Genomic DNA, 10,005 nt, shown 5'->3' on the forward strand with positions numbered 1-10,005 from the left:
CTAAAGGAGTGCTAGACTGGTACACTAAAAACTATTGTACAAAACATTGCTGAAAGAATAATGGAAGATCTTAATAAATGGAAGGATATCCCATGTTCATGGATTGGAAGACTTACTATTGCTAAGATAACTCCCCCCAAATGATCTACAGAGTCAAAGTAATCCCTATCAAAATCCCAGCTGGCTCTTTTGAAGAAATTGACAAGCTGATCCTAAAATTCATATGGAGATAGAAGTGGCCAGAATAAACAAAATGATCTTGAAAAAGATGAACAAATTTAGAGGACTCAGACTTCTCAATTTCAAAGCTTACTACAAAGCTACATTAATCTACACAGGGTGGTACTGGCTTATTTATACACATACAGATCAATGGAATAAAACTGAGAATCCAGAAAAAAGGTCATACATTTACATTCAATTGATGTTTGACAAGGGTGCCAAGACAATTCACTGGGGGAAAAGAATAGTCTTTAAAATAAATGGGGGGGGGGCTTCCCTGGTGGCGCAGTGGTTGGGAGTCCGCCTGCGATGCAGGGGACACGGGTTCGTGCCTTGGTCCGGGAAGATCCCACATGCCATGGAGCAACTGTGTGCCATAATTACTGAGCCTGCACTCTACAGCCCATGCGCCACAACTGCTGAAGCCTGTGTGCCACAACTACTGAGTCCATACACCGCAACTACTGAGCCTGCATGCTGCAACTACTGAAGCCTGCACGCCTAGAGTCTGTGCTCAAGAGAAACCACTGCAATGAAAAGCCTGTGCACCACAACAAAGAGTAGCCCCCACTCACCACAACTAGAGAAAGTCTGCACACAGCAACAAAGACCCAATGCAGCCAAAAGTAAAATAAAATAATTTAAAAATTAAAATAAATAAATAAAATAAAATAAATGGTGCTCATACAACTGGGTATCCACATGAAATAGAATGAAACTGGACTCCTATTTCACACCATATACAAAAATCAACTCAAAATGGCTCAAAGACCCAGTATGAAGAGGAAGAAATATTAAACTCTTAAAATACAATACAGGTGTAAATCTTCAGAACCTTGTATTAGACAGTAGTTTCTTAGACATGAAACCAAAAGCACAAGAAACCAAAGGAAAACAGATATATTGAACTATTTCAAATTTTAAAACTTTTGTGCTTCAAAAGGCACTATCAAGAAAGTGAAAAGGCAATATAAAGAATGGGAAAAATATTTGCAAACTATATATTTGCTAGTGTTCAGAATACATAAAGAACCCTCAAGATCTAAAAGACAACCCAATTTTAAACTGTGCAAAAGATTTGAATAGACATTTTTCCAATGAGATATACTAGTGACCAATAAACACATGAAAAGATGCTTATCATCATTAGTCATTAGGGAAATGCAAATAAGGACTATGGAGTAACACCACCTCACACCCACTAGATGGCTATTTTTAAAAATGGAAAATAAAAAATGTGGGTGAGGATATAAGGGTAGAACCCTTATACATTGCTGACGGGAATGTAAAATGGTGCAGCCACTATGCAAAACAGTTTTACAGTTTCTCAAAAAGTTAATATAGTGTTACCACGTGACCAAGCAATTTGACTCCTAGGTAGCGAGTCAGAATAGCGAAAAGAATTGAAAATATATGTTCACAAAAAAACCCTTCTACACAAATGTTCATAGCAGCATTACTTATAATAACTCTAAACTGGAAGCAACTCAAATGTTCATTAACTGATGAACAGACAAACAAAATGTAGACTATGCATACAATGGAATATTATTCCACCATAAAAATGAATCAATTACTGATACATGTTGCAACATGGATGAACCTTGAAAATTTATCCAAAGTAAAGAAGCCAGACACAAAAAAGGCACATATTCTGTGATTCTATTTATATGAAGTGTCCAGAATAGGCAAATCCATAGACAGTTAGTAGATTAGTGATTGTCAAGGGCTAGAGCTTTGGAGAGAGTGGGAATAGGGAGTGACTGCTAATGGGTATAGGATATTTTTGCAGCAATAAAAATGTTCTGTAGTTAGATAGTAGTGATGATTGCACAAATTTATAAGTATACTAAAAACTACTTAATTGTGTACCTCAAAAGAGTGAATCTTATGATATGTGAATTGGATCTTAATTACAAATTTTTTTAAATGAAGGCAAAAATAAATCTTTATTTTTTATACCAAAAAAAAAAATGCTGAGAGGATTTTTCACCTGTAGACCTGCAACAAAAGACATATTAAAGTGAATTTTGGGGGCAAAAGGAAAATAATCTCAGATGGGAAGCAATTTACTGTAGGAAGGAATGAAGAGCAATAGAATATTATAAATATAAATAATGTTGATTGCTGAAAATAATAATGATCATATATTATGAAGTTTAAACAATATGCAGAATTAAAATACGTTACCATGATACCCCAAAGATAAGAAGGGGTGAATAAAGTTAAAGGTCACTGTATTGTCTGGGAAGTGATAAAAATACTAATATAAAGGTAGACTCCAAAAAAAAATCAATTACGCATGCTGTAATCGCTAAGAAAAACACTAAAAGAGTTACAAAAGAAAATATAACAAACTAATAGACAGGAAACATAGATTAATAATTTTTAAAACTTTATTCATCTAAGAAATGGGACAAAGAAGAAAAAGGAACAAAGGATAGGACAAAAGGAAAACAAATAGTAAGAAGTTACACTTAATCCCAAACACCTCAGTATTTTTATTAAATGAATGAACTAATCACTGAAATTAAAGATGTAACCTTGAAACCAACACTTTGCATTAAAATAAAGTGATATTATAGTTTAATCTCTCTCATAAATATACTTACAAAAATTGTAAACAAAATATTAACAAATCAAATCTGATGATATATACAAAAGTAAATTATACAGCCTTATCACATGAGGTTTATTCCAAGAATACAAGGGTAGTTTGACATTTGAAAGTCAGTAATCTATTTCACCACATAAACAGAATAAAGGAGAAATTTTATATGATAATTTAATAATTTTTAATATGACATTTAATAATTTGCAATACTCATTCATGATTTTTAAAACACTCTCAGGAAACCAGGAATAGAAGGAACACACTTAATCTGATAAGGAGCACACACGCATGCACACATGTGCACACACACATTATATACAACTAACATCCCTGATGGTCAAATATTGAACACTTTATCCTCTAGGGCAGGACAAAGGTAAGAATGTCTTGTACTGGAGGTCCTAGTCAATGCAACAAGGCAAGAAAAATAAATAAATTTATAAATATTAGAAAACTATAAGGATTGGAATGATATTATCTTAAAAAGTCCAGATTCTTAACAGATAAACTCTTAGATAATAACTGTTAAACAAGGGCACTGAATTTGAGACTAATATAAAAAATATATTTCTAAAGATCAGGGCCTCCCTGGTGGCGCAGTGGTTGAGAGTCCGCCTGCCGATGCAGGGGATACGGGTTCGTGCCCCGGTCTGGGAGGATCCCATATGCCGCGGAGCGGCTGGGCCCGTGAGCCATGGCCGCTGGGCCTGCGCATCCGGAGCCTGTGCTCCGCAACGGGAGAGGCCACAACAGTGAGAGGCCCGCATACCGCAAAAAGGAAAAAAATAAATAAATAAATAAAGATCAACAAAGTTGACAAACCTTTAGCTAGACTAAGAAAGAGAAGATTCAAATAACTAAAATCAGGGCTTCCCTGGTGACGCAGTGGTTGAGAGTCCGCCTGCTGATGCAGGGGACGTGGGTTCGTGCCCTGGTCTGGAAGATCCCACATGCCGCGGATCGGCTAGGCCCGTGAGCCATGGCCGCTGAGCCTGCGCGTCCGGAGCCTGTGTTTCACAATGGGAGAGGCCACAACAGTGAGAGGCCTGTGTACCACAAAAAAAATAAAATAAAAATAAAAAAATAACTAAAATCAGAAAAGAAAGATGAGACTTTACAACTGATGCCACAGAAGTAAAACTGATTATAAGATACAACTATGAATAATCATATAGCAACAAATTTGATAATGTAGAAGAAATGGATAAATCCCTAAAAACCTGTCAAGACTGAATTATGAAGAAATAAGTAGGCTGTAAGTAGGCTGCGAAAGCAACAAAAGCAAAGATAGGGAAGTGGGACTACATCATAGTAAAAAGTTTCTGCATTGCAAAGAAAACCATCAACAACATGAAAAGGCAACCTACTGAGTGGGAGAAAATATTTGAAAATTATATATCAGATAAGGGACTAATATGCCAAATATATAAAGAGCTCATACAATCTGATTTAAAAATGAGCAGAAGATCTGAATAGACATTTTTCCAAGGAGAACAGACAGATGGACAATAGATACATGAAAAAAATGCTCAACATCATTAATTATCAGGGAAATGCAAATCAAAATCACAATGAGATTTCACCTGACACTTGTTAGAATGGCTATTATCAAAAAGACAAGAAATAACTAGTATTGGTAAGGATATGAAGAAAAGGGACCACTTGTGCACTGTTGGTGGAAATGTATTTGGTGCAGCCACTATGGAAAACAGTATGGAGGTCCTCCAAAAGATTAAAAATAGAACTACCACATGATCCAGCAATTCCACTTCTGGGTATATACCCAAAGGAAATGAAATCAGTATCTCAAAAAGATATCTGCACCTCTATGTTCATTACAGTATTATTTACAATAATCAAGATATGGAAACAACCTAAGTGTCCTTCAATAGATGAATGGATGAAGATGATGTGGAATATACATACAATGGAATATTACTCAGCCATGAAAAATAACGAAATCTTGACATTTATAACAACATGGATGAACTTCAAGGGAATTATGCTAAGTGAAATAAGCCAGACAGAGAAAGATAAACACTGTATGATCTCTTTTATATGTAGAACCCCCCGAAAAAAATAAATAAGTTCATAGATACAGAGAACAGGTTGATGGTTGCCAGAAGAAAGGAGTGGGAGGTGGGAGGAATAGGTGAAGGGGGTCAAAAGGTAAAAAGAAAAAAAAATGTGGTGCATTACTGAGCAAAAACAACAATAAAAAAGCAGCAAAAAAAAATTTTTTTTTAACGTATGTACTTGCAATGCATAAGCCCAGAGGGTCTTGTTCAGTGTAGTTAAATTTCATGAACAGACTATTACTCCATAAATTATAATGTTACACCAACATTGAGTATTGCATTTATTCTAGCTTTGCTTATGTCTTTTCATTCAAAGAGTATGTCAAAAGTACACAAAAACATGTTTTCAGCGATTTTATAAAGACTGAGTAATGCTGCAGAAACTAAAATATATTGCAACTTGAATACAATGCATTCTCTCTAAAAGCAATGACACAGCTTATTAAAATACTCACTTTGAACTTTATATCACCATCACTGAAACTAGGGAGAATTTTAAATCATAAAATAAACTATAAATTATAGAGAGGATATTAATTTTACGTGGCAATGTATGATTCTGATAAATTTACCTTTACAAAGTAGAATGTACATTAAGCAACTTTGTAGAAATCAACTGATACATGATTCAGTATCAACATTCATATGCTAATTTTGACCTCTATTTTAAGAAGAGCCAACTTTGTTTCATTTTAAGAAGTCATAAGCCACACTGTAAAATTTATGTACTACTTTCCTTATTTAAAAAAATTATTTTAAGTATGGAGAAGTAGAATATGTGGTAAAAAAATCATACCTCTTGTGTCCTGGTATCTTCCCAGATAGCTTATCAAAAGGGAAATAAATACGTGCACAATTACCTTGTGCATAAGTCTAAAATATATAAAAATATGCATCAGGCAATAATAGATTAATATACTGAGGTGTCAGATAAATTGCCAAATGTTGATGAAGATAGCTTGATTGATGGAGTAAACTACCTTCATTAAATTGGGGTATGTTTTATTGTTCTCAAAAAAGGAGACAATAATAGGTCACACTGTAATTCCATTTTTTTCTCCAGTGGAAGTACTTTTTGAATTTAGAAAATTTTTCACTTATAAAAGACACAAACAAAAAGACAAATTGAAAAACAAGAATGGAAAAGAAACTGAAATGGGAGATTATATCTATATCTGTTATAGTTTCTTTCATATAATTATATTATATATTTTGTATAATTGTATATAAATATATAATATGTTAAACTATGTATATAATTATATACAACATATATAGAGAACTCCTACAAAACAATTATAAATAAATAACCCAGAACTCAATTTGTTTTTAAATGGACAAAAAGCTTAAGCAGACACTTCCTAAAAGGGGACATCCAAACAGCCAACAAGCATGTTAAAAAGGCTTAAAATCATTACTTATAAAAGAAATGCAAATTTATATCCCAATATGATAGCACTACACATCAGCCCAGAATGACTAAAATGAAAAAAAAAGAAAAAACAATTCTAAGTGCTAAAAAGGATATGAACTAATCAAAACTCAATCTCTACTCAAGTTTCTCTGAGGAGTGGAAATTGGTACAACCACTTTGGAAATTTTCTGCTGAACAGAAGACCCAACAATTCCATTTCTAGATTATGCACCAAAGAGCAAAATGTACATGTACATAAGCAGACATGTACTGGAGTGCTCACAGCAGCATTATTTACCTCCCCAAACTGGAAAGAACCCAAGTTCTTGGCTCCCCTGTATCTTCTTTCCCTCACTGATGATTCAGGAATGGGACTCGTTCAGATCCTTAAGTTGGTCATCATTTCCAATGTGACCCAGGTGGGGACTGGGGCTTGAAAGTGAATGGTGAGGGGTGTGGTAAAAGTAAAATGGCCCGTTTTCCATAGGGACCAAGAAAACATGAGGCTGTTGAAGAGGGACTCCCCAGCAGTGCCAGAAACAAGACCCAGCAGGTCACCAGAAGGGGAAGTGTCAAGACTGAGGGACTTCCCGAGAGGGAACACAGAAGAAAGGGCTCCTAGTTTATCCCTGGTCTCCAAGGACTTCTGCTCACCTGCCCTCCCCCTGGCCTCCTCCCTGACCTCCCTGCCTCCAGCTGTGGCCCCTCCAGCCCAGTCCTCATTCCAGCTATGTCTCTCCACAGCTCCCCACTGCCCTTCAGAGAAAGCCCCAAATTCCTTAGCCCAGCATTCAAAACATGTCAGGATCTGCCCCCCAACATTCCCTTTGCCCCTAGTTTTCATCCCGGACTCCAGGTTCTCCAGATCCCCGACATCTGGACATCTTCACAACATCCCCATTCATCTGGTTCTCACACCTTTGCACGTGCTGTTTCAGCCACCGGAACTCTCTGCTCCCCCTGGCTGTCTATCAGCTTCCTACTCAGGCTTCAAAAGCCAGTTCAAATGTCATCTCCTTTGTAACTCTTTGGCCTCTCCAAGGCATGAGTCACTCCTTCCTCTGGGGTCCGTCCTTCCACCAGAGCACACTGCTCATGGTGTTTTTGGCAACATTCTGAGCAATTTCTAGGCGGGAACCATGTGTTGCTTGGTTACTGCTGAATGGCAGTGGCTAACCAGTGCCTGACAGACAGTAGGTGCTCAAAGCATTTGTTACGTGAGTGACTAAACGCAAGAAGATGCTTTCCATCATAATGGATTTTGAAGCTTACCCTCAATGTTGAAACCCATGTAGACCGTACACTCCAAAGATAAATCTTATTCTTTTTGACTCTTCTTTCTTAAATTCAGTGCATTGAGGATCTGTATGCACTTGATAAGGATAAAAGCTCCAGAGCTCCAACATTTTCCCCCCACATCAGGGCCTGTGCACATGCCACTCCTTCTACTTAGAACACTTTTCCCCCCTGCTTCTTTGCTTTCTTATCCTCAGGTTTCAGCTACAATATTGCCTCCTTAAAGAGGCAACCCTCTCTGTCTAAAATGCGTCTCCCCTGCAGGTCTGGGTGCCACACACACCTTTGTTTGTCTCCTTCTTGGCAACTGTAATATTAGGATTCGTTTAGCAAATGTTCCTGGTTTTGTGTTTATGACCTGTCTCTATCCTGAAGCATAGGCTCCCAGAGGTTGGGAAATTTACCTATTTTGTTCACGCGGCATCCCTAGTGCGGAGAACAGGGCATGGAACATAACAGATACTTAACAAGGAGCTGAAGAACGGTGAATGAGTGACAGAGTCTACAAATTGCTGTGTCCAGTCCTACAAGGAGCAGGCCCCAAGGCAGCCCCCAAGAGGTCTTGGTTTCTCCATCCACTTTGTCACTGTCCTCAGGAACTTCCCCCCACCCGGGGCAACACCGTCAGCTCCCAGGGTCTGAGTGACCATGACCGCTGTCATCAGATTAGCATCAAGAAATTGTCATAGGGCCTCCCTGGTGGCGCAGTGGTTAAGAGTCCGCCTGCCGATGCAGGGGATACGGGTTCGTGCCCCGGTCTGGGAGGATCCCATATGCCGCGGAGCGGCTGGGCCCGTGAGCCATGGCCGCTGGGCCTGCGCATCCGGAGCCTATGCTCCGCAACGGGAGAGGCCACAACAGTGAGAGGCCCACATACCGCAAAAAGAAAAAAAAAAAAAAAAGAAATTGTCATAGAGGGACGTTGGGTTGCCCAGGGTCACACAGCGAGTTCTTAAAGCGGAGCTCTCAGGCTGGGGAGGAACCAGCCTTGTGGCCCTGGATCCAGAAGGAGGCTCTGCCTCTAACTCATAGTGGGACCTTGGGCTATTCTTTTCTCTGGGCCTCAGTTTCCTCACTTGTAGAATGGGGGCAGTGGCCCTGGCCTGGCTAAGGGAGCGTAAGGCGGGTGCTGGGCACACTGTAGGTGTGTGAGTATTGCAAGTTGCCTTTTACATAGTTTGGGGAGGGGGGCGGTGGCAAAGGGTGGGTTGGGGGTGTCTGAGGACAGGTGTGCCAAGACCCTGGGATGACAGCTTAGTCAGTAGGAGCTAAACATGAGGGGAAAGGCCTGCCCAGCCTGTCCCACCTCTGAGCCTGTGGAATCTTTTAGTCCGTCTCTCTCTCCCAGCCGGGCCATGAATCCCTGTCCACACAGCCTCTCCAAGCCTGACTGCCTTTCCCTACAGGAACTTCTCCAGCCTGTGCAACCTCTCCCAGCTGAGGCGCATGCCCCACCCCCAGCAAACTCTCCCTTCCTGTGCCATCTCTATTTGCCCTTCACTGTGCTAGGCAACCCCACCCAGACTGTGCAGCCTCTCTGGGCTCCCGTAACCACACCTCACCCCAGCCCCATTTCCCTGCCCCCCGACCAGGAGGGGCTGGCTGTAAGGCAGAGAAAAGAGGATGCTTCAAACCAGAGCTGCTTGAAGTCGCCAGGCAGGGATGTGGGGCTGGGGTGGGGTGGGGGGCAAGGCTGGCGACCTGCCCTTTATCCCATCCTTGCCCAGCACGCCCCCATCAGCCTGCCCTGGCCCTGGCCCAAGTAGACTGGGGGTTACTGGTTCATACTGGAAAAAGCCCGCAGGTCCTCGTCCCAGGCTACATCATCAAGCCTTCTTGGCAGATGAGGAAATAGAGGCCCAGAGAGGCCCAGAGTCTTGCCCAGGGTCACAGAGCAAGGAGGCCTGAGCAGGGAGCCAGGCTGGTGCATTTGCCCCACCTCACTCGGGACGATATGAGTGGCCAGATCCTTCCTGGGGGCTGTGAGGACCCGCAGGCCAGGGCCCTTTTGCAGGTGGCCTGGCCATGGGGGGCCCTCAGAGGGACCACTGCTCACACCCCGGGGAATATTGTCAGGTTGTTTCAGAAGTTCCAAGTTTACTCAGAGCTCTCATTTGAGCTGTCGTAAAAAGTCCCTATGGCCGGGCGCCAGGTCGAGAAGTGGGGGTGGTGCCACCTGTGAGCCACGAAGCGGGGGGCTCCTCTCAGCCCCCCTTCCCCTGCCCCTGGGGACTAGGGTGCTGCAGAAGGCACAGAAGGGGAGAAGCGAGGGAGGAAGGGGCTGTGATGGGGGGGAAGACCCCCACCCCAGGAAGTGTTTGTTCCCTTGTCTTAACAGCTTTCTTCCCTCTGCTTGTACATGACTCCCTGGGTGACCCTAG

Source organism: Mesoplodon densirostris, chromosome 16 (genome assembly GCF_025265405.1).
Source record: "Mesoplodon densirostris isolate mMesDen1 chromosome 16, mMesDen1 primary haplotype, whole genome shotgun sequence".
Taxonomy (NCBI): Eukaryota; Metazoa; Chordata; class Mammalia; order Artiodactyla; family Ziphiidae; genus Mesoplodon; species Mesoplodon densirostris.